This window comes from Schistocerca cancellata, chromosome 7 (assembly GCF_023864275.1).
Source record: "Schistocerca cancellata isolate TAMUIC-IGC-003103 chromosome 7, iqSchCanc2.1, whole genome shotgun sequence".
Classification (NCBI taxonomy): Eukaryota; Metazoa; Arthropoda; class Insecta; order Orthoptera; family Acrididae; genus Schistocerca; species Schistocerca cancellata.
The window spans coordinates 105,307,944-105,331,387 of record NC_064632.1 but is presented as its reverse complement, the minus strand read 5'-3'; the positions used below and the strand labels follow the sequence as shown (position 1 = coordinate 105,331,387).

Genomic DNA, 23,444 nt, shown 5'->3' with positions numbered 1-23,444 from the left:
TAAGAGAAATTAGGGCTCATACTCACAGTCGTTTTTCCCTCTCTCTGTTTACGTGTGGAACAGGAAAGGAGACGATTAGTGGTGGCGCAAGATACCCTCCGCCACGCACCGTATGGTGACTCGCGGTATATACACTCCTGGAAATGGAAAAAAGAACACATTGACACCGGTGTGTCAGACCCACCATACTTGCTCCGGACACTGCGAGAGGGCTGTACAAGCAATGATCACACGCACGGCACAGCGGACACACCAGGAACCGCGGTGTTGGCCGTCGAATGGCGCTAGCTGCGCAGCATTTGTGCACCGCCGCCGTCAGTGTCAGCCAGTTTGCCGTGGCATACGGAGCTCCATCGCAGTCTTTAACACTGGTAGCATGCCGCGACAGCGTGGACGTGCACCGTATATGCAGTTGACGGACTTTGAGCGAGGGCGTATAGTGGGCATGCGGGAGGCCGGGTGGACGTACCGCCGAATTGCTCAACACGTGGGGCGTGAGGTCTCCACAGTACATCGATGTTGTCGCCAGTGGTCGGCGGAAGGTGCACGTGCCCGTCGACCTGGGACCGGACCGCAGCGACGCACGGATGCACGCCAAGACCGTAGGATCCTACGCAGTGCCGTAGGGGACCGCACCGCCACTTCCCAGCAAATTAGGGACACTGTTGCTCCTGGGGTATCGGCGAGGACCATTCGCAACCGTCTCCATGAAGCTGGGCTACGGTCCCGCACACCGTTAGGCCGTCTTCCGCTCACGCCCCAACATCGAGCAGCCCGCCTCCAGTGGTGTCGCGACAGGCGTGAATGGAGGGACGAATGGAGACGTGTCGTCTTCAGCGATGAGAGTCGCTTCTGCCTTGGTGCCAATGATGGTCGTATGCGTGTTTGGCGCCGTGCAGGTGAGCGCCACAATCAGGACTGCATACGACCGAGGCACACAGGGCCAACACCCGGCATCATGGTGTGGGGAGCGATCTCCTACACTGGCCGTACACCACTGGTGATCGTCGAGGGGACACTGAATAGTGCACGGTACATCCAAACCGTCATCGAACCCATCGTTCTACCATTCCTAGACCGGCAAGGGAACTTGCTGTTCCAACAGGACAATGCACGTCCGCATGTATCCCGTGCCACCCAACGTGCTCTAGAAGGTGTAAGTCAACTACCCTGGCCAGCAAGATCTCCGGATCTGTCCCCCATTGAGCATGTTTGGGACTGGATGAAGCGTCGTCTCACGCGGTCCGCACGTCCAGCACGAACGCTGGTCCAACTGAGGCGCCAGGTGGAAATGGCATGGCAAGCCGTTCCACAGGACTACATCCAGCATCTCTACGATCGTCTCCATGGGAGAATAGCAGCCTGCATTGCTGCGAAAGGTGGATATACACTGTACTAGTGCCGACATTGTGCATGCTCTGTTGCCTGTGTCTATGTGCCTGTGGTTCTGTCAGTGTGATCATGTGATGTATCTGACCCCAGGAATGTGTCAATAAAGTTTCCGCTTCCTGGGACGATGAATTCACGGTGTTCTTATTTCAATTTCCAGGAGTGTATATGTAGATGTAGATTTAGATATAGATGAAAGAACGTTTAAGGAATTTCGTGGCGAATTCCAGATTTCTACAATTGTAAACTGTAAGTCTTGTTTATTTATCGCTGTGAAAATATCTGGCACTATGTATGCCGCAACATCGTCAAGTTTGCAACACAAAATTGACGATGTCATGCCACATCCTTCAAGAGGGAAGTCCTCCACGGATGTGTTGCTCAATGTACATGTCAATGCACCCACGAAAAAAAACTCTCTCTCCTGTGACGTGCAATATGTTATCCTGCAGACGTATCATGCGTATGAGGCCTCCTGTGCACAGTTATGATGTTGAATCAAAGTCTGACCGTAGCCGAAACAGGTGCGCAGTCCTGTTTTACGAGTGAGTAACGGAAAATATTGACCATCGGCACGGATGGTAGTGTTGTGCCGTCTTTTCAGAACCTTCTGTACTCTGAAGCTGTGAAAAAAGGCGACATTACATTTATGGAGAAAAGTGTTTGATATGTACTGCACAATTCTTTCTGCTTCTCCTAGACACAATCACAGTAACACGTTTTCGATCATACACTTTAATGTTAATTTTTTAATATATACTGGACTTGTCACCGTTCTTTGTTCCTCTGATTTAAAGAAACAATGTGAATGCTCCAGCAGATGTATTCATTCGCGGTCGCCTTAGACGTTAACTCAGTTTTGACGTGAAACCACACTGCGAAGAATAGTTAATAGGATAGCAAAAATTTTACCCGAGAAAGGTGATGCAGACCAACTAGTAAGGAATCGACAATGAATTCTCTATATTTGTTAATATGCAAAAGTCTATGTCATTTAGAAAGTTGAGAAAATTACAACGTATAAAAGCATTATTGTTTTCTTTGGGACCCAAACAATATTTCGATAGTTTAAGAAAAGACAAAATTTTCGAAATTGTCTGTGGGGTAATTAGCACCACTTTGAAAATTAATTATCAGTTTCCCGTTTTAGAAATGTAGCTTCACACAAACTTCACTAAGATAAAATCAGTAACAGTAAGCCGAGCTTTTAAGTGCATGTTCATCACATAGCACGGACCTCATTTAGACATACTACATTTGCTACAAATTCGAGTACAGTCATTCAGATTTAATTTTTCTGTGGGTACTCTACCACATTGAAAGTATCGCGTCTTCGGCTGCAAAAGAAAGCGCTAATCTGGGCGAAACTAAAGAGCACATTCCGACGTGATGAGAACGACAGGCTTATTGTAAAATTATATTTTCCATCTTACCAATGGAAATGTCTTTTTGTAGTTGGAATCTATATCTGAGGAATAAATCGAAAAGTTCCCAAAAAAATTTACCAAAAGACAAGAGTCCTTTTGAACGGGTATCCTACATTACGAATTTTACAACGTCTTCTCGTCGATCGCCAAAGCTTTTTTCAGGGCGGTAGCGAAGGAAGCAAGGGGACAGACCTAAAGAACCAAAAGTAGTTGTCTTCGTGGCTAACAAACGTTACGAATTATAGATAAATAACTTTTTTGTAGCTAATAGGTGACAGTGACAAAAATATGCAGAGAAAACAACACAGATTTACACTCCTGGAAATTGAAATACACTCCTGGAAATTGAAATAAGAACACCGTGAATTCATTGTCCCAGGAAGGGGAAACTTTATTGACACATTCCTGGGGTCAGATACATCACATGATCACACTGACAGAACCACAGGCACATAGACACAGGCAACAGAGCATGCACAATGTCGGCACTAGTACAGTGTATATCCACCTTTCGCAGCAATGCAGGCTGCTATTCTCCCATGGAGACGATCGTAGAGATGCTGGATGTAGTCCTGTGGAACGGCTTGCCATGCCATTTCCACCTGGCGCCTCAGTTGGACCAGCGTTCGTGCTGGACGTACAGACCGCGTGAGACGACGCTTCATCCAGTCCCAAACATGCTCAATGGGGGACAGATCCGGAGATCTTGCTGGCCAGGGTAGTTGACTTACACCTTCTAGAGCACGTTGGGTGGCACGGGATACATGCGGACGTGCATTGTCCTGTTGGAACAGCAAGTTCCCTTGCCGGTCTAGGAATGGTAGAACGATGGGTTCGATGACGGTTTGGATGTACCGTGCACTATTCAGTGTCCCCTCGACGATCACCAGTGGTGTACGGCCAGTGTAGGAGATCGCTCCCCACACCATGATGCCGGGTGTTGGCCCTGTGTGCCTCGGTCGTATGCAGTCCTGATTGTGGCGCTCACCTGCACGGCGCCAAACACGCATACGACCATCATTGGCACCAAGGCAGAAGCGACTCTCATCGCTGAAGACGACACGTCTCCATTCGTCCCTTCATTCACGCCTGACGCGACACCACTGGAGGCGGGCTGCACGATGTTGGGGCGTGAGCGGAAGACGGCCTAACGGTGTGCGGGACCGTAGCCCAGCTTCATGGAGACGGTTGCGAATGGTCCTCGCCGATACCCCAGGAGCAAAAGTGTCCCTAATTTGCTGGGAAGTGGCGGTGCGGTCCCCTACGGCACTGCGTAGGATCCTACGGTCTTGGCGTGCATCCGCGCGTCGCTGCGGTTCGGTCCCAGGTCGACGGGCACGTGCACCTTCCGCCGACCACTGGCGACAACATCGATGTACTGTGGAGACCTCACGCCCCACGTGTTGAGCAATTCGGCGGTACGTCCACCCGGCCTCCCGCATGCCCACTATACGCCCTCGCTCAAAGTCCGTCAACTGCACATACGGTTCACGTCCACGCTGTCGCGGCATGCTACCAGTGTTAAAGACTGCGATGGAGCTCCGTATGCCACGGCAAACTGGCTGACACTGACGGCGGCGGTGCACAAATGCTGCGCAGCTAGCGCCATTCGACGGCCAAAACCGCGGTTCCTGGTGTGTCCGCTGTGCCGTGCGTGTGATCATTGCTTGCACAGCCCTCTCGCAGTGTCCGGAGCAAGTATGGTGGGTCTGACACACCGGTGTCAATGTGTTCTTTTTTCCATTTCCAGGAGTGTAGAACATTTCCAATTTAAAATTTATAGTAAAAATGGTAGCAAGCAAAACAACGTTGAGAAGGACACCTGGAATTGTAATTGAAAGCTGTACAAATGAAAAAGTTGATACAGTTTGTTATTTGCGTACTCTAATTACGGAAGACAGCGGAGGCTGCAAGAAAATCAGAAAAAGAACAGCAACACCGAAACATGCTTTCAAAAACAATTTCTCTAAAAATACTTCTGCAGTGTGCTCCTCAACGGCTGTGAATGATGGTCACTGTTCATACAGAGAGAAAGCACTTAGAAGTGATGGAATGTGACTTTGGAGAATGCTAACGAGACCCAGCTGCACAGAAAGAATAACCAATGGAGAGATTTGAAAGAAACCACTGATTGACGAAACCTTGTTGCAATTTAGCAAATACACTGAAAGAAAAATTTTAGGAACAAAAAGGAAGAGAGGACCAAGAGAGAAAATAATATTTCCGTTGAAGGCAGGAAAATAATAAAATTATCGAAATAGAGAAGAATGTTTATAGAGGTCTAATTGTTTGAAGTTTTAAGAATGGTTTATTTTCCGGCCCAACGCATATAATTTCTACAAGAAATTGCCTGTTTCGGCCAACGCCGACCACCTCCAGGTCATAAGAACAAAGCAGCACTTTGAAAAAACCATATTGTCCATCAACTATAGTTCAGTGCCAAACACTTTCAGAAAACTAAAATGTCACTGGACACTGTGGTTTTACTCAGAGTGTTTGGGTGTGAAGTAATACTTTCTTCTTCTACATCTACACCTACATGGATACTCTGCAAATCACATTTAAGGGCCTGGCAGAGGGTTTATCGAACCACCTTCACAATTCTCTATTATTCCAATCTCGTGTAACGCGCGGAAAGAATGAACACCTATATCTTTCCGTGCGATCTCTGATTTCCCTTATTTTATCTTAGTGATCGTTCATCCCTATTTAGATCGGTGTCAACAAAATATTTTCGCATTCGGAGGAGAAATTTTGTGATTGGAATTTCGTGAGAAGATTCCGTCGCAACGAAAAACGCCTTTCTTTTAATGATGTCCAGTCCAAATCCTGCATCATTTCTGTGACACTCTCTCCCATATTTCGCGATAATACAAAACGTGCTACCTTTCTTTGAACTTTTTCGATGTACACAGTCAGTCCTATCTGGTAAGGATCCCACACAGCGCAGCAGTAATCTAAAAGAGGACGGACAAGCGTAGTGTAGACAGTCCCATTAATAGATCTGTTAAATTTTCTAAGTGTCCTGCCAATAAAACGCAGTCTTTGGTTAGCCTTCCACACAACATTTTCTATGTGTTCCTTCCAATTTAAGTTGTTCGTAATTGTAATACCTAGGTATTTAGTTGAATTTACGGCTTTCAGATTAGACTGATTTATCGTGTAACCGAAGTTTAACGAGTCCCTTCTAACACTCATGTGGATGACCTCACACTTTTCGTTATTTAGAATCAACTGCCACTTTTCGCACCATTCAGATATCTTTTCTAAATCGTTTTACAGTTGTTTTGGTCTTATGATAACTTTATTTGTCGATAACGACAGCGTCATCTGCAAACAACCGAAGACGGCTGCTCAGATTGTCTCCAAAATCGTTTATGTAGACAAGGAACAGCAAAGGGCCTATAACACTACCTTGGGGAACGCCAGAAATCACTTCTGTTTTACTCGATGACTTTCCGTCAGTTACTACGAACTGTGACTTCTCTGACAGGGAATCACAAATCCAGTCTCATAACTGGGACGATATTCCATAAGCACGCAATTTCACTACGAGCCGCTTGTGTGGTACAGTGTCGAAAGCCTTCCGGAAATCCAGAAATACGGAATCGATCTGAAATCCCTTATCAATAGCACTCAACACTTCATGTGAATAAAGAGCTAGTTGTGTTTCACAGGAATGATGTTTCCTAAGACCATGTTGACTGTGTGTCAATAGATCGTTTTCTTCGAGGTAATTCATAATGTTCGAACACAATATATGTTCTAAAATCCTGCTGCATATCAACGTTAATGATATGGGCCTGTAAGTTAGTGGATTACTCCTACTACCTTCTTATGGTCTAACGACAGCCGGTGACGGCCGAAACCGGAACTTCCTTGTTGAAATTGTGCCGGTAAAGAGATCAATTTGAAGAAGTATTTTAACAGTCACTGACGTCTACATCACGCCCGACACGTAGTTCTTTCCTTACTGTACTTTATTACAGGGGAGTATTACGAGCAACAGTAAGTAACAAAAATGGTTCAAATGGCTGTGAGCACTGTGGGACTTAACATCTGATGTCACCAGTCCCCTAGAACTTAGAACTACTTAAACCTAACTAACCTAAGAACATCACACACATTTATGCCCTATGCAGGATTCGAACCTGCGACCGTAGCGGTCGCGCGGTTCCAGACTGAAGCGCCTAGAACCGCTCGGCCACAGCGGCCGGCAGTAAGTAACACCAGAACGAAATATTTCTATATGCTTTAATGAAAGCGACCACCTGACGCCATATCTCCTCAATGAATACATTGAACTGGAAGGTTTAGGAGCTACATTGAGGAGAAAAGTGAAAGAATCAGTGTATATGAACCCCAAAGAATGTGTGAAGGAAATAAGACGTGCTTTAATACTGAATGTCACGAAGAAACTGAACGTCATGCAAAGAGACGAATGTATTAACATAAGTACCTTTTCAAAATGTATGGTACACGGTAGAAATCTTTGCCCAATTAAAAACTAGTGCATTACAAACATACATTGTCCAGTCACATTAATGTAAGCAGCTGTCAGAAGCGTGATTAACCACCTTTCGCAGTGTCGACCGCTGCGAGACATGCAGAAAGCCAATGAAGTTCTGAAAGGTACCGGCAGGGATGTGGAGCCATTTTGAAAACAGTGCCGTGGCCAGGTGCGATAGGTTTCTCGGTTGAGGATCCGTGGTGCCATCAGGCCAGCCTCGGTGGTCTGACAGATTCTCGATTGGGAGTTTGGTGGCCAGGTGAATAAGATAAACTCATCCTGGTGCTGTTCAGACCATTGCATTGTCCTGTTGGTAGACACAATAGCGCCGAGGAAAAACAAATTGCACGGTCCCGAAGGATAGATGCATACTTGTGTTCATCCACTGTGCCTCCCAAAATGGCGATATCACACGGGGAATACACAAAAACATTCCTGAGGCAATAATGCTCCCTCCTCCACCCTGGACGCTAGCCCATTCGGACGATTGTTGTTCGGTGTCTACATCTACATCTACATCTATACTCCGCGAGCCACCTTACGGTGTGTGGCGGAGGGTACTTATTGTACCACTATCTGATCCCCCCTTCCCTGTTCCATTCACGAATTGTGCGTGGGAAGAACGACTGCTTGTAAGTCTCCGTATTTGCTCTAATTTCTCGGATCTTTTCGTTGTGATCATTACGCGAGATATATGTGGGCGGTAGTAATATGTTGCCCATCTCTTCCCGGAATGTGCTCTCTCGTAATTTCGATAATAAACCTCTCCGTATTGCGTAACGCCTTTCTTGAAGTGTCCGCCACTGGAGCTTGTTCAGCATCTCCGTAACGCTCTCGCGCTGACTAAATGTCCCCATGACGAATCGCGCTGCTTTTCGCTGGATCATGTCTATCTCTTCTATTAATCCAACCTGGTAAGGGTCCCATACTGATGAGCAATACTCAAGAATCGGACGAACAAGCGTTTTGTAAGCTACTTCTTTCGTCGATGAGTCACATTTTCTTAGAATTCTTCCTATGAATCTCAACCTGGCGCCTGCTTTTCCCACTATTTGTTTTATGTGATCATTCCACTTCAGACCGCTCCGGATAGTAACTCCTAAGTATTTTACGGTCGTTACCGCTTCCAATGATTTACCACCTATGGCATAATCGTACTGGAATGGATTTCTGCCCCTATGTATGCGCATTATATTACATTTGTCTACGTTTAGGGAAAGCTGCCAGCTGTCGCACCATGCATTAATCCTCTGCAGGTCTTCCTGAAGTACGTACGAGTCTTCTGATGTTGCTACTTTCTTGTAGACAACCGTGTCATCTGCAAATAGCAAATTTCAGATGTTTCTCGCCGACGGAGCATAAAACGTTGCTACTCAGTGGACATGCAGTTGATGTATTGGCTTGCAAATTCTCGCTTTCGTCGCCAATGAACGGCAGTCAGCCAGCATTGGTGCATGAACCAGGTAGGTGCCTGCTGTGGAGACGCATACGAGTCAACTGTCGCTGAACGGCCCTTGAGGAGGCACTGCTGGCAGCCCCTTAGTTCACTTGGGCAGTCAGTTGCTCAACAATTGCACGTCTGTTCGCCCTTGCACATCTCCGCAGCTGTCCCACTTTCTTTCTTTGATTTTGAACAACGAACATAACGTACACGGGGGACATGCTTGTGGGTGGTAAATGCTATAGGAATGTCTGTGTCAGTCAGCTTACAGGTCCGTTTTGGTTATTTGGAGCTGTTGGCAAGGTTAGTAATGAAACCAGTTTTATGATTTTCTTGGTCTGAAATGAACTTTTTAACCAACATGCATTCGATACTCCAGTAAAAGCAAATGAAAAACCAGTTTCCGCCACCATTTTACAGGTCTGTGCCTAAACACATTGTACTGCAGTCGCCTTCAAAGACACCTGTGTCGTTCAAATCATCTACACTACCTAGAGCAGGGGTTCCCAACAAAATTTTCTCGAGGGCCCCCTCATCGAGCATGATTGGTACCTTCTCATATCACAGTATCAAGTGCTTAAAAAAGCCAAATTAAGAGTCTTTTTATACGTTTTCTATTTTTGGTATTTAGGAGAAACCTTGACATTTGATTATTGAAAAAATATTGAGCTTAAAACTGCTGATGCAGGAAGCGGCCAAAACAAAAATCTGTAATCATATGAAATATATTTCATATATTTTTTATTCTAACAGCATCTTGCGGACCCCTCTGGCATAGCTCGCAGACCCCTAGCGGTCCGCGGACCACCTGTTGGGAACCACTGATCTATCGTATCGATAGTGTCTCCAAAATTCAACACATCGGCAATTTCTTCATCTGATAAACCACGACGCGCCTTTTCTCTTACACACAACACCTGCACTATGTGATCCAAAGTATCCTGACACCACAAAAAACATACGTTTTTCATATTAGGTGCATTGTGCTGCCAGCTACTGCCAGGTACTCCATATCAGCGACCTCAGTAGTCATTAGACACCGTTAAGCCGTCGGCACACGGACTGTGCATCCGAACGTTGAGCGTTGAGTGTGCCGAGTTTCTGACGTCACAGCGTGGAATAGCACGTTCGGGAGTCTTTCCGAACGTGCAGAGTAATATCTGGCATGTCAGATATTATGTGCGTGCGTCTGAGCGTTGACCAATGAGATGGCATAACACCACCTACGTCACAAGCACGCCGTCTCCCTTCAGTACAGAGGTGTGAGGCGCCATATTGGCATTCATTTCAAGCCTATATGGATTTTTGCCGTTCCGAGCACCAGCAAATTGAGAATCACTGCAAAACCCATTGTTAATTGTGTGATTCGTTCCGATAAAATAATGAGAAACATCATATTCGTGGCAAAAGAATTATTGTAACTTGCGTATAATGAGAGTAGGCTATTTGAAGGCAGCAACACACTGAAGATCCACCCAAAACGCATTATTCTTGGTACAATTTGTTATAATTAAATTTTGGTTAGTAACATAGCTACTATTAATGTTTTTAGCAAGTGCTAAGAATCAGAAACTAACGCTTGTTATTTTGGTCTAGCGTAAGCCGGCACGGTAGCTCAGCGTGTTCGGTCAGAGGGTTAGCTGCCCTCTGTACTAAAAAAACTGAGTTAATCGATCAACAACGAACTTAAATGGATGTCTTACGACGTCCGCCCTGAGAAGATGCAACGAACGAAACCGAACAAAATGAGATTAAGGAAAAAAAAAAAAAAAACGTAATGATTAGCGTCGCTGACCAAGATATGGTTTTTGTTGGGGCGGAGGTTCGCGTCCTGGCACAACCAATTTTTTTTTTCCTAACATTCGCGTTTTTATTAGGTTCTGATACTTTATTATTAGTTTAATATAAGTATAGACTATAATATTTGATGTTATGTAAATATAAGTTAACTTTTTTTTTTAAATCTAAAGGACAGCTTGCGCTACTTGTATAAAGATATTTTGCTCCTTCTTCATTTACGCTTCGTAATTCACATGTTGCAAAGATTCTGCTACTGGTTAGGAACAGTGATCCAGTAAGACCGACCTTGGGGTTTTACTAAAATGTGGGAATGATGAAATTATATTTATCGTATGCAGAGAAGTATTCCAAATTTGTAACGTACTGTTTGTAATGGAACTTTTATAAGCCTGTGTCCTTATTGATTGGACACGGTACTTTCCTTTTCGTGGACAATGGAAGAAATGTGCGTTTTAATAGAGCTGACGTGGGAATTTTATGCTCGCCCGTTGGATATACAGTGTGATTTACGAACCAGAAACATCCCTCAACTCTCGCTGTAGTGCGTTGCGATCGCGTATACCTCGTTGGGGCCCACGTACCGTATGCACAAGTCGCATCGTTCCTGAGCGTTCAGCAGCACGTTGAACTTGGCACGCTCAACGTTAACGTTCGACAGCACGGTCCGTGTGCCGACGGCTTTAGAGAGAAGAATGGGGCGCTTCGCGGAACTCATGGACTTCGAATGCGGTCAGGCGATTGGGTGTCGCTTGTGTCATACGTCTGTACGCGAGATTTCCACACTCCTAAACATCCATAGGTCCACTGTTTCCGATGTGAAAGTGAAGTGGAAAAGTAAAGGGACACGTACAGCACAAAAGCGTACATGTCAACCTCGTCTGCTGACTGAGACCGCCGACAGTTGAAGAGGGCCGTAATGTGTAATAGCCAGATACCTATCCAGACCATCACACAGGAATTCCAAACTGCATCAAGACCCACTGCAAATACTATGACAGTCAGGCGTAAAATGAGAAAACCTGGCGAATGCCCGGTGAACGTCATCTACCAGCGTGTGTAGTGCCAACAGTAAAATTCAGAGGCGTTGGTGTTTTTCATGGAGGGGTCTTGCAGCCCTTGTCGTTTTGCGTGGCACTGTCACAGCACAGGCCTACACTGATGCTTTAAGTACCTTCTTGCTTCCCACTGTTGACAGGTTCGAATCCTGCCTCGGGCATGGATGTGTGTGATGTCCTTAGGTTAGTTAGGTTTAATTAGTTCTAAGTTCTAGGCGACTGATGACCTCAGAAGTTAAGTCGCATAGTGCTCAGAGCCATTTGAACCCACTGTTGATGAGCAATTCGGGGATGGCGATTGCATCTTTCAAAACGTTCTAGCACCTGTTCATAATGCACGGCCTGTAAAGGAGTGGTTACACGACAGTAACATGATTGTAATGGACTGGCCTGTACAGAGTCCTGACCTGAACCCCATGGAACACATTTGGGGTATTTTCAAACGCCGACTTCGTGCCAGTCCTCACTGACCGACATCGATACCTCTCGCAAGTGGTGCACTCCGTGAAGAATGGGTATCCATTCCCCAAGAAACCTTCCAGCACCTCATTGAACGTATGCCTGCGAGAGTGGAAGCTGTTATCAAGGTTATGGTGCGCCAACACAATATTTAACTTCAGCATTACCGACGGAGGGCGCCACGCACTTGTAAGTCATTTTCAGCCAGTTATTCGGATACTTTTGATCGCATAGTGTATAATGTGCTCTATCCGCAGGCGAAACAATGATACGTAACGGAAGAAATACCGCGAAAACAAGACGCATATTCAGGCCAGTGTCCATGCAACTAAATAAATAACAGTATAAACATAACGTATCGACAGTCAGTGGTGCGAAAACAACGCGCAGTGCTTATCAATCAACAAAATACGCTGGCCCATAGAACTTACGGGCTTGGCGCTTTTGGAACCGAGCGCGTCCCTTGGAATCTACGGGCTTGGCACTGAGAGAGTTAAATCGCATTCTTTCTTCCATCCTGCCTTCGAAACACTGTAGGAAATGGAGATTTTTCCTTATGTCTCCGAAAGATCTAAATACCAAATTACCTGTATCTCAAATGAAAATAGTGACAGGATACCTCTGAAAATACACGTTCGAACCTAATTTCCATTCAACTTTGTGCGACATATAGTACGTTGCATTATTTGTACTAGCTTAATGCACGGCGAAACTGTGAGTCTATAGCGGACTTCACGGGTCCGAACAATCTTCTGGAATTTAGCACTGTCACGGGAAGTAAGCAGAAGTGGCGTCTAGATAGCGCACAACCAAGTTTTTAGTGAATGTTTTTTACCCCGAAAATCTTATCTTGTTTTCTCAGCACGCTTATCCTTGTCAGAAGAGCATGTTACGCTCATACGACGCTGGCACGTCAGTAACTCTGTGTGGGTCCTTCATTCTGCAAAAGCGTGACTAGGAGGTAGCTAAGGAGTTTTGCTGGACGAATGTGCCAACATCTAAAGAAGATTATAGTTTCTGAAAATACCTCATTGGTATGGCCACTTATGATCTGGTCTCTAATGACCATGATGTCGAATGGACTTCCTCTCTTCCTCACATGTGTCTTTTAAAATATGACGAAACGTGTGTATGTGGACTAGGGGAATGTTTTTTACCCCGAAAATCTTATCTTGTTTTCTCAGCACGCTTATCCTTGTCAGAAGAGCATGTTACGCCCATACGACGTTGGCACGTCAGTAACTCTGTGTGGGTCCTTCATTCTGCAAAAGCGTGACTAGGAGGTAGCTAAGGAGTTTTGCTGGACGAATGTACCAACATCTAAAGAAGATTATAGTTTCTGAAAATACCTCATTGGTATGGCCACTTATGATCTGGTCTCTAATGACCATGATGTCGAATGGACTTCCTCTCTCCCTCACATGTGTTTTTTAAAATATGACGAAACGTGTGTATGTGGACTAGGGAAAGAGCTTATAAGACATGAATAGAGGAAGTGAGCTGTCACAATTTGCACAGCTAATTAAATTCAGCAATGAAGCGTCAGCTGTTGCTGCCGGAGATTTCCGCTGTAAAGCGTCAACCTTATTCTATAATCGGTGTTCTTGAAGAGGGCGGAGAATGGATAGGATGCGGAGTATTTTTCTGGCCTTCAAGCGAGAATCTACATGTGAACATGGAATTGTAAACAATGATCAACCGCGTGAGGATTCAGAAAGCAAGTTCATGCGTGTATTACTGAGAACAGTTCATCGATATCATTATTTTCATCAGAACTGAACTCCAGCCACCATCAACAGCAATAGTTCAGGTATACATGCTGACGATACAATTAGAAGAGGATGGGACAGAAAATATGAGGTAACGACCGGATAAATCGGTACGTAAGACGAGATGAAAATTCAGTAATCGTGAAGGACTGGAACGCTATAGTAGGGGAAAGTGGACGACACGAACTATTCGGAAAGTAAGGAACGATCAGTCGCGAAATGGAAAATACAGTGACAATCTGATGAAGCTTTGCACAGATGTGTTGGACACTGGGTCTAGTACGCCCATCGATCGCATCATGTCGCTCTTTTCAGTTCTGAGCTCACAGTGAGAACGTAAAGATGGCTAGAAATTAGCGTCTCCCGCCAACTATGAGGGCCTGGGGAAAGATTTCGCCTGAAGCTATGCAATCCACATAACATAACTGTCATGAGGTACGTTCTACACGACAATTCTCGGCCGCACTTTGCAGGGGCAATGAAGATGCTCTTGCAGCGTTTTCGATAGGAAGTGTTTGATCACCCACAATACAGTCCGTGATTGGCTACCCCTGAGGTTCATCTCTGCTCGAATGAACCGCTGGCTCTGAAGACAATATTTTGACACAGACAACGAGCTGCATTCCATAGTAGAAAATTGTCAAAAAGCGCTGGCGGCCGTCTTCTATAAGGAGGGAATTGTAAAGTTGGTACAACGCTATGACAGATGTCTAAGTCTGAGCGGCGACTGTGTAGCGAAGTAGCTGAAAGGTGTAGGTAACCGTTGCAAATAAAACAGTTTTGATTTTCACTGTGGTTTCCATTTCGCGATCTATCGTTCCTTACTTTCCGAATAGCCCTCTTACATTGCGTCATGGTGAGGTAGAGAGTCTGAAAACAGATACTAGGCAGTAAGACGTGCCCAGGAACAGATATAGACAAAGATCATAATTTACTAACGATGAAAATTAGACCGAAGTTTAATAGCATCATCAGGAAGAGCTAATGTACAAGATAGTGGAATATCGAAAACATGAGGAATAAGGATCTGCATTTAAAGTTTTCTGAGGCTGTGAAAACTGTTATACTTGCTGCCTCAGAAAGTAGTTGAGCCTAGAAAGAATGCTTACTTCCAAAAAAGTTAATCGCACTAGTTAGTCAGCTAAATCCAGGTATAAGAAAAGTAACTGTGAATAATGTGTGGGTAAGAGAAGTAGTATTTCAGTTGGTCGACCAAACAAGTGAACATGTGACAGTTCAAGAGAAGAAAGGAAAACGGCTATCTGTGTACCAAAAATACGAATAAATGAACAAAAAGGCCGTCAGAAGGACAGAATTAGCCTATAGCAAAGTTAAAATAATTTGGGAAATTTTAAAGGCAAATTTGTCAACATTGAGAGCGCAACGTGAATGTAACTGAGTAAAGACAGAGGAGAAAGCAGGTAGGTGGAAGAACTACTTTGAAGGCGTCTATGAGGGGAAGAAATGTTTATTACCGTGCAGAAGAAGAAATGGATTATGATTTGGAGAGTACTAGGGAGATGGTGGTATCAGCGCAATTTTGATATCAAATTGATATGGAAATTAATTGATCAACTAATCCCTCCTTACAACCACGTCCATCCCCACACTCAGATGATGTCATGTGTTTTTCTCAGCCTGCACATGAACCCCACCCCTCTCCCCTATTTCCATCCTCCCCCTTCCTCCCTCTCCCCTCCCCCACCTAACCTACTGGCGTGAATTTCGAGCTTTGGCGAAAATTTCGAATTTTGGTGCGAATTTCTTTGTCCCAGGTCTGTGCTGGTGTTCCACCCCACCCGCTACCCGGGAATTGGCGGGAAATGAAAAATTGCGGTGCCCTTTCTGGGACTCAAACCCTGGTCCTTCTGGATGGAACGTCCAAGTTCACCGCCAGCACATGGAAACTGCCCTGATGCAAGAGAGGAAGGTTAGGTTAGTGTATTTTATTTATTTTGGTTGGGAAACTGACATAAAGATCTGTCCTAATTATATAATTAACCATTAAAATCGGATCTAATTACACAGCTATATGCTTAAAACTACACAAAGACTACCTAAAATCGAAATACAGCTCGAAAATTGACGATGCCATACAACTGGTATTATCCTGGTGGGAAAAAAATTCAGAAAACCACACGAAAGTAGTGACAGACACACTCAAACTCTACCCTTCATCTACAAGGTGACAGGAAAAAGGCTGGGAAATATGTTCAACTGACGAGATGCTGATTTTGGACAGAGAGGAGTTTAAAAATTGTATTACCTGTAAGCATACAGCTGAGGCCACTATCTATTGTTGTTTGGTCTCAGAGTTTGCTACAGATGCCTGCTCGAAATTACCCTGCAGCTCAGATAATTGAAGCCAACACACGCTACCACAACTGATGGAAAAAATGCATCACTGTTCTACTTACACTTCGAAATAGTCGTTAAAAAACTAACACTCATAATGAATGGGTCATAATGAAACACATGTACTGGGGAAAATCGTCATCCCATAAGACTGCAGAGGGAGCAGTAATTGAATGTACGTTCTCCTCAATATGCCCTCACAAACTGCCGAAAATCGAGGTGCGCTTACCTCCCCTCACCCCTCCCGTCCCTCCATCCATCCACCTACTTGGAAGCCACAGGCTTTTCTGTGGCCCAAAGCCCATCTGGCATGGGACAAGCTAGCCGCAGGTGCTGTCCGTCTTGAGTTGACGGTCCTTCGCCAACACAAAAGCATGTATAGTCAACTAAACAATAGGAGATAAAAGGCCCCCATCCCAAGTGCAATTTGTTTGTCTAAAATATAGCAACACAGACAGCTTCATGTCCAAATGCCATCCCTAATGGCTAGTGGGCGCAGCTGTGGCGGTGACCTCACACAGACCAGGCATGCTCCCAAAGCCTCCAATAGGCCTGTCGTTCTGTAATGGAAAACACTTTTATTTACCGTAAACATAACTCTTTCTTGCAATCTGGTAAATGTATTTCTCGGAAAGACTGGACCCCTCTGGAACAACAACGAAATTCCGGAGAATGGTCCAGATGGTCCACACAATGTCTTCAGTACAATGCATCGCTGCGAGCATGTGGATAAGTTGTCAGCATTATCGACACCGACAAAGTCTACACATACAATAGAGCGTGACGCCAGTACCCCTCAGAACAAAACCGTGATAAATGAGGACTATGCCAACGCGGGTTGTTTGTCTGATGGGACAGCCCGACCTCCTATGGAACTCGGCCACCACACCATTCTGAGCACTGGACTGTAGCATTTATATTTAACATCAACACTTCTCCTATAACCGAGCATCTATTAAAAAAGGAAAACACAATCACGATGATAATAAATGTCCTCTTTCCACAAAAATAGGTGCAGTCCATTTTATTTTAGTTTTATGAGCAAAATTGGAATAGTGTTTACGTTCAACTGCAGGATACAATTTGCATCTCATTATTTTGCAACATCCAGCGAAGTGCACCGCCGCCGATTACAAATGATCGGCAGAGACATGTCCACGTTGCGTAAAATCGGGGAAAAAACTTCCACTATCTTGATGCAAAAACTACCGGTAACTGCAGAATGTCCTCGTTATTTCAAAACCATCATCGAAGTAAAGAAAGAGGGAGAATTTAAACTCCGAAGAAAAAACATCTATGTTAAGCAATTTTTTTTCCAGCTTGATGGACGAATTACACGACCTGAGAGCATCTCCCACATTCAAATCTGTGTCTTTAAATAAACTGTCATGCACGTTGGTATTCAAAACATTTCAGACATGTGAAATAACATTAGAGAACACAATCTTTCACGCCATTGGCTCACGTGTCAAAAAAAAACACAATCATTTTATGTTCAACAACAACATGCTATAATTCAAGAGGACGTAGCTGTTTTGTACATATGACATGTCTCGTTTTACCAGTGCAATGCTATATCATATTGGCGTTTACGAAACAAATCGTGAGAGTCTGTCTGGTAAGGGAACCTCCTATAAGATTTTACCACACGTTCCTCTCTTCTGTTACATCAAAACCAATTACCACATGTTTGTAAAGTTCTTGTCATACAGCAGCAGATTCTCCCGTTGTAGTTTAGTAAGTAATTTGATCATCACAACCTGTTTCACGCAATCTACTCACATGTTGAGAAGAAAAAAACACTATCATTTCTAGATTCCACAACGAGCTATAATTCAAGTGGCGTCTACTTTATAATTAGAGGTTATGAAGTATGACATAACACAGGCCATTCGGTAACACCTATTTTTTAAACATGCAATCGTGACGCAGATAATAAAAACAGTCATGATTCCACGAGAACAGATACAGTCGATTCCTGTTAGTTTTATGAGGAGAGCGACACATTAGTCAGACAGTATAACACTATACTCGACTACACCTAGTCGCTCATAACCAAATATTCTACATGATGCAGTGCATTTGTTCTAGTTCTCTGATAGTCTATGTCTATGTGTGTGTTGCAGATGTCTCCAATAAACCCGACCCCGTCCTCCTGCTGGGGGATGCGCAACGCAGTTCATCTGGGAAAGTGTCCGAAAGTGCATCCATCAGTGGGACTACTGGGTGGGGTTTATGGCATCCATCTGCAACACACGCAGAGACATAGACATATAGAAAAACAGAACAAATGCATTGCATCTGTAGAATATTTGGTTATGAGTGGCTGGGTGTATTTGAGTACAGTACTATAATGTCCAACTAATGTGTTGCTCTGTACTAAATATAACGATGATACTACCATACATAACGGTAATATCGACGAACGTCTCCCTCCATCCGATGGACACTAGCACACAAAATAGCAGAATGGGGATGATTATGTTCCATCATCATGGATCTTTAAGAGTATAAAACTGGGTGTGATAGGCACAGCAGGATACCATGGTTTGCTGTTATTACTGGCGAATCTCGTCAATATTGTTACGAAATATCGGTAATGCAACATGCGTCAAAGATGTTATGCTCTGTTCCAGGACGTTTAAATGTGCTTACATCCCTTACGGAATGGCTTTCTGAAGAGTTTTTCGCTATTTGCGGAGCTGTAGCACTGTCGATAATAATGTATAAGGAGTTGAAATAGAGACATCGGGACTGGTAATATGCATGCGTAGCCTCTACATGTATGTGTGTAGTGCCGTCAGCGGTGGATGGTTTTGGTTCGAATGCATAATTTGCTAACTGTTCGTCTATAAATTACACTGCCAGAGGTTCGCACTTTCTAGGTACAGAGAGGGGAAACTCTCACAGTCCAGAATGCTATGTGCAGTTAACACACTGCCAGATGGGCTGTGGGCCGCAGGGAAGCCTCCCTGTAGGTGGATGAATGGAGTGACGGAGAGAGGGAAGAGATGCAGGGAGGTAAGAGAGCCTCAATGTTCGGCAGTTTGTGAGTGCATAGTGAGAAGAACACACAGTCAACTACTGTCCCCTCTGCAGTCTTTTAGGAAGACGATTTTCCCCAGTACATATGTTGCATTATGGACCATTCATTACGAGTGCTGGTTGTGTTAATGACAATTTCGAAGCTTAATTAGAACAGCGATGCACTTTTTCACCAGTTGTGGTAGCGTGTATTGGCTTCGATTATCTGGGCTGCAGAGTGATTTTTAAGCACGCATCTGTAGCAAACTCTGACATCAAACAACAATAGATACTGGCCTCAGCTGTATGCTTACAGGCAATACACTTTTTAAACTCCTCTCTGTCCAACACCAGCATCTCATCAGTTGAACATATTTCCCGCCAAAAAGAATAAAGTACCTTACACCCCTTCACTTTTCCTGCCAGTTTGTAGGTGAAAGGTAGAGTTTGAATGTGTCTGTCACTACATTCGTGTAGTGTTTGAAATTTTTTCCTAGCAAGATAACATCAGTTGTATGGCGTCGTGAATTTTTGAGCTATATTGCGATTTTAGGCAGTCCTTGTGTAGTGCTATGCATGTAGTTGTGTAATTAGAACCAGTCTTTATGATAAATTACGTAATTAGAGCCGGTCTTTAGTTCATTTTCCGGACCAAAAAAAATTAAGTACGCTAACCTAACCTTCCTGTCTTGTATCTGGGCAGTTTCCATGTGTTGGGAGAGCACTTGGGCTTTTCATCCAGAAGGACCAGGGTTCGAGTCCCAGAAAGGGCACAACAAGTTTTAATTTCCCGCCGATTACCAGGTGTGGGTAGGGTGGGACGTCAGCACAGCCCTACGACAAAGAAATTACCACCAAAATTCGAAATTCCCGCCAAAATTCAAAATTCACGCCAATTGGGTAGGTGGGGAAGGGGGGCCTCAGGCTGAGAAAAATACATATCGTCATCTGGGGGTGAGAGTGAGCGTGGTAGTAGCGGAGGGGCAATAATTGATCAATTTAATTAATTTTGATATCAATTTGATATCAAAAGTGTGTTGATACTGCCCTCTCCGTACGTCTGTGGAGTACATAGGAGATCTGGTATTAGAGACTGACAGAGCTTTGAAAGACTTATGATCACACAGCATTTTTTTCAGAAATTCTAAAATCATTGGGAGAAATGGCAAGTAAATGATTATTTCAATTTTTACTTAGAATCCATGAGATAATAGATACACTATCAGAATTTTGGAAGAACAGAATCCTTGCAGTCCGCAAGATAGCAACAACTGGTAAGCGGTATAGAACTGGTAAGCGGTATGGATAGGTATGATGTCAGGAAATATATGTGGAAATACGGATAATATACTCATACATGTATGAGGACTAAATTGGAACGATAAGAATTAGAGGCCCAAGAGAGAATTACAGTATTGGATTAAAGAGTGCGGAAGACAGGGATGTAGTATTTCCCCTCTACTATTCAAACTATTTATCGTAGAATCAACGAAGCTAACAAGCCTGAGAGTCGAACGCTCGTGTTGCACATTCGCTATTCACTTTTTCCGACCAACAGAAGTTCAGTGTTTCTTAAAATTTATGTGGTGTTTTTGTAAAATATTTTTGTATTTCACGAGGGCTGACTAGGTTTATACCTCGGGGCTGTACTGATGTATTAATCCACTCGTTGCAATACGAAAAGCTACCCGTCTTCATACACTACTGGCTATTAAAATTGCTACACCACGAAGATGACGTGCTACAGACGAGAAATTTAACCGACAGGAAGAAGATGCTGTGATATGCAAATGATTAGCTTTTCAGAGCATTCACACAAGGTTGGCGCCGTGGCGACACCTACAACTTGCTGACATGAGGAAAGTTTCAAACCGATTTCTCATACACAAACAGCAATCGACTGGCGTTGCCTGGTGAAACGTTGTTGTGATGCCTCGTGTAAGGAGGAGAAATGTGTACCATCACGTTTCCGACTTTGACAAAGGTCGGATTGTAGCCTATCGCGATTGCGGTTTATCGTATCGCGACATTGCTGGTCGCGTTGGTCGAGATCCAATGACTGTTAGCAGAATATGGAATCGGTGGGTTCAGGAGGGTAATACGGAACGCCGTGCTGGATCCCAATGGCCTCGTATCACTAGCAGTCGAGATGAGAGGCATCTTATCCGCATGGATTTGACTGATCGTGCAGCCACGTCTCGATCCCTGAGTCAACAGATGGGAACGTTTGCAAGACAACAACCATCTGCACGAACAGTTCGACGACGTTTGCAGCAGCATGGACTAACAGCTCGGAGACCATGCTGTGGTTACCCTTGACGCTGCATCACAGACACGACCGCCTGCGATGGTGTACTCAACGACGAACCTGGGTGCACCAATGGCAAAACGTCATTTTTTCGGATGAATCCACGTTCTGTTTACAGCATCAGGATGGTCGCATCCGTGTTTGGCGACATCGAGGTGAACGCACATTGGAAGCGTGTATTCGTCATCGCCATACTGGCGTATCACCCAGCGTGATGGTATGGGGTGCCATTGGTTACACGCCTCGGTCATCTCTTGTGCGCATTGACGGCACTTTGAACAGTGGACGATACATTTCAGATGTGTTACAATCCGTGGCTCTACCCTTCATTCAATCCCTGCGAAACCCTACATTTCTGCAGGATAATGCACGACCGCATGTTGAAGATCCTGTACGGGCCTTCCTGGATACAGAAAATGTTCGACTGCTGGCCTGGCCAGCACATTCTCCAGATCTCTCACCAACTGAAACGTCTGGTCAATGGTGGCCGAGCAACTGGCTCGTCGTAATACGTCAGTCACTACTCTTGATGAACTGTGGTGTCCTGTTGAAGCTGCGTGGGCAGCTGTATCTGTACACGCCATCCAAGCTCTGTTTGACTCAATGCCCAGGAGTATCAAGGCCGTTATTATTGGCAGAGATGGTTGTTCTGGGTACTGATTTCTCAGGATCTATGCACTCAAATTGCGTGAAAATGTAATCACATGTCAGTTGTAGTATAATATATTTGTCCAATGTATACCCGTTTATCATCTGCATTTCTTCTTGGTGTAGCAATTTTAATGGCCAGTAGTGTAATAATATCATCGATGGTCCATCCATTAGCGGGTAGTAACATTTTGTTATCAGAACGTGCCCAGCAGAAAGGACAACCAGATGAAGCTCATGATCGTTAGTAGCATTTCAACTGAAGTTTATAAGTTTTCAAGAGAAATTGGAGACGGGAGGAAAAGAAGGCGAAAGTCGTGAAAAACGAAGACAATTCGCTGTCTTAGAGAAGAATCTCAAGGAGAGAAACGGAGGAAGGGTGTGAAGGAAACAACAGAAGAAAGGAGTTTGTGCAAGAGATCGTAACTAGAGAAGTATCATCAGTCATGACGACGATGAAGGTAAGAAACTGGGACAAAATGAAAAAAAAAAAGCACTTCGTCGCAGGCCACAAGTGGCCCATCGGGACCATCCGACTGCCGTGTCACCCTCAGCTGAGGATGCGGATAGGAGGGGCGTGTGGTCAGCACACCGCTCTCCCAGTCGTTATGATGGTTTTCTTTGACCGGAGCCGCTACTATTCGGTCGAGTAGCTCCTCAATTGGCATCACGAGGCTGAGTGCACCCCGAAAAATGGCAACAGCGCATGACGGCCCGGATGGTCACCCATCCAAGTGCTGGCCACGCCCGACAGCGCTTAGCTTCGGTGATCTGACGGGAACCGGTGTATCCACTGCGGCAAGGCCGTTGCCCCGGGGACAAAATGAAAGCACATCGAGAATTCCTATAATGTTCAATAGTACGATGCAATCTGACTGACCTGGGAGGGAAAAGCAAGTCCATATGGAATGCGCTACCATGGAATTAGAGAGCGGCCCTCTAGGACGTTTGGAGATGCAGCGGGTACGGGTTTAGGATGTTTTTTGGGCCTCAGGATGGCAGCTGAAAGTGCGGCAGTGCTATAGTTTAGTGCTTTATTTGTACGTTCTAGATATAATTGTCAGTCTACAATGATGGAGAGAGAACTAAGCAGTAGTGTCAGATTATAACAATGTAATCATTCCATATATTTATTTTATAGCTTTCTTTTCCTCGCCAAAGTAGTATGCAGCATGCAGAGTGATAACCTTGAGTTTCATTTATGGTAAAGACAGCAAGAAACGTTACACGTGACGCTGTAGCAGGTAATGTCATAGCTA

At 44.6% G+C, this 23,444-nt stretch overlaps 1 pseudogene; it reads right to left on the bottom strand.

The window, feature by feature from the left end:
* Positions 1 to 22,879: 22,879 nt before the first annotated feature.
* Positions 22,880 to 22,997, bottom strand: LOC126092970 (5S ribosomal RNA; annotated as a pseudogene).
* Between the last annotated feature and the right edge of the window lie 447 nt (positions 22,998 to 23,444).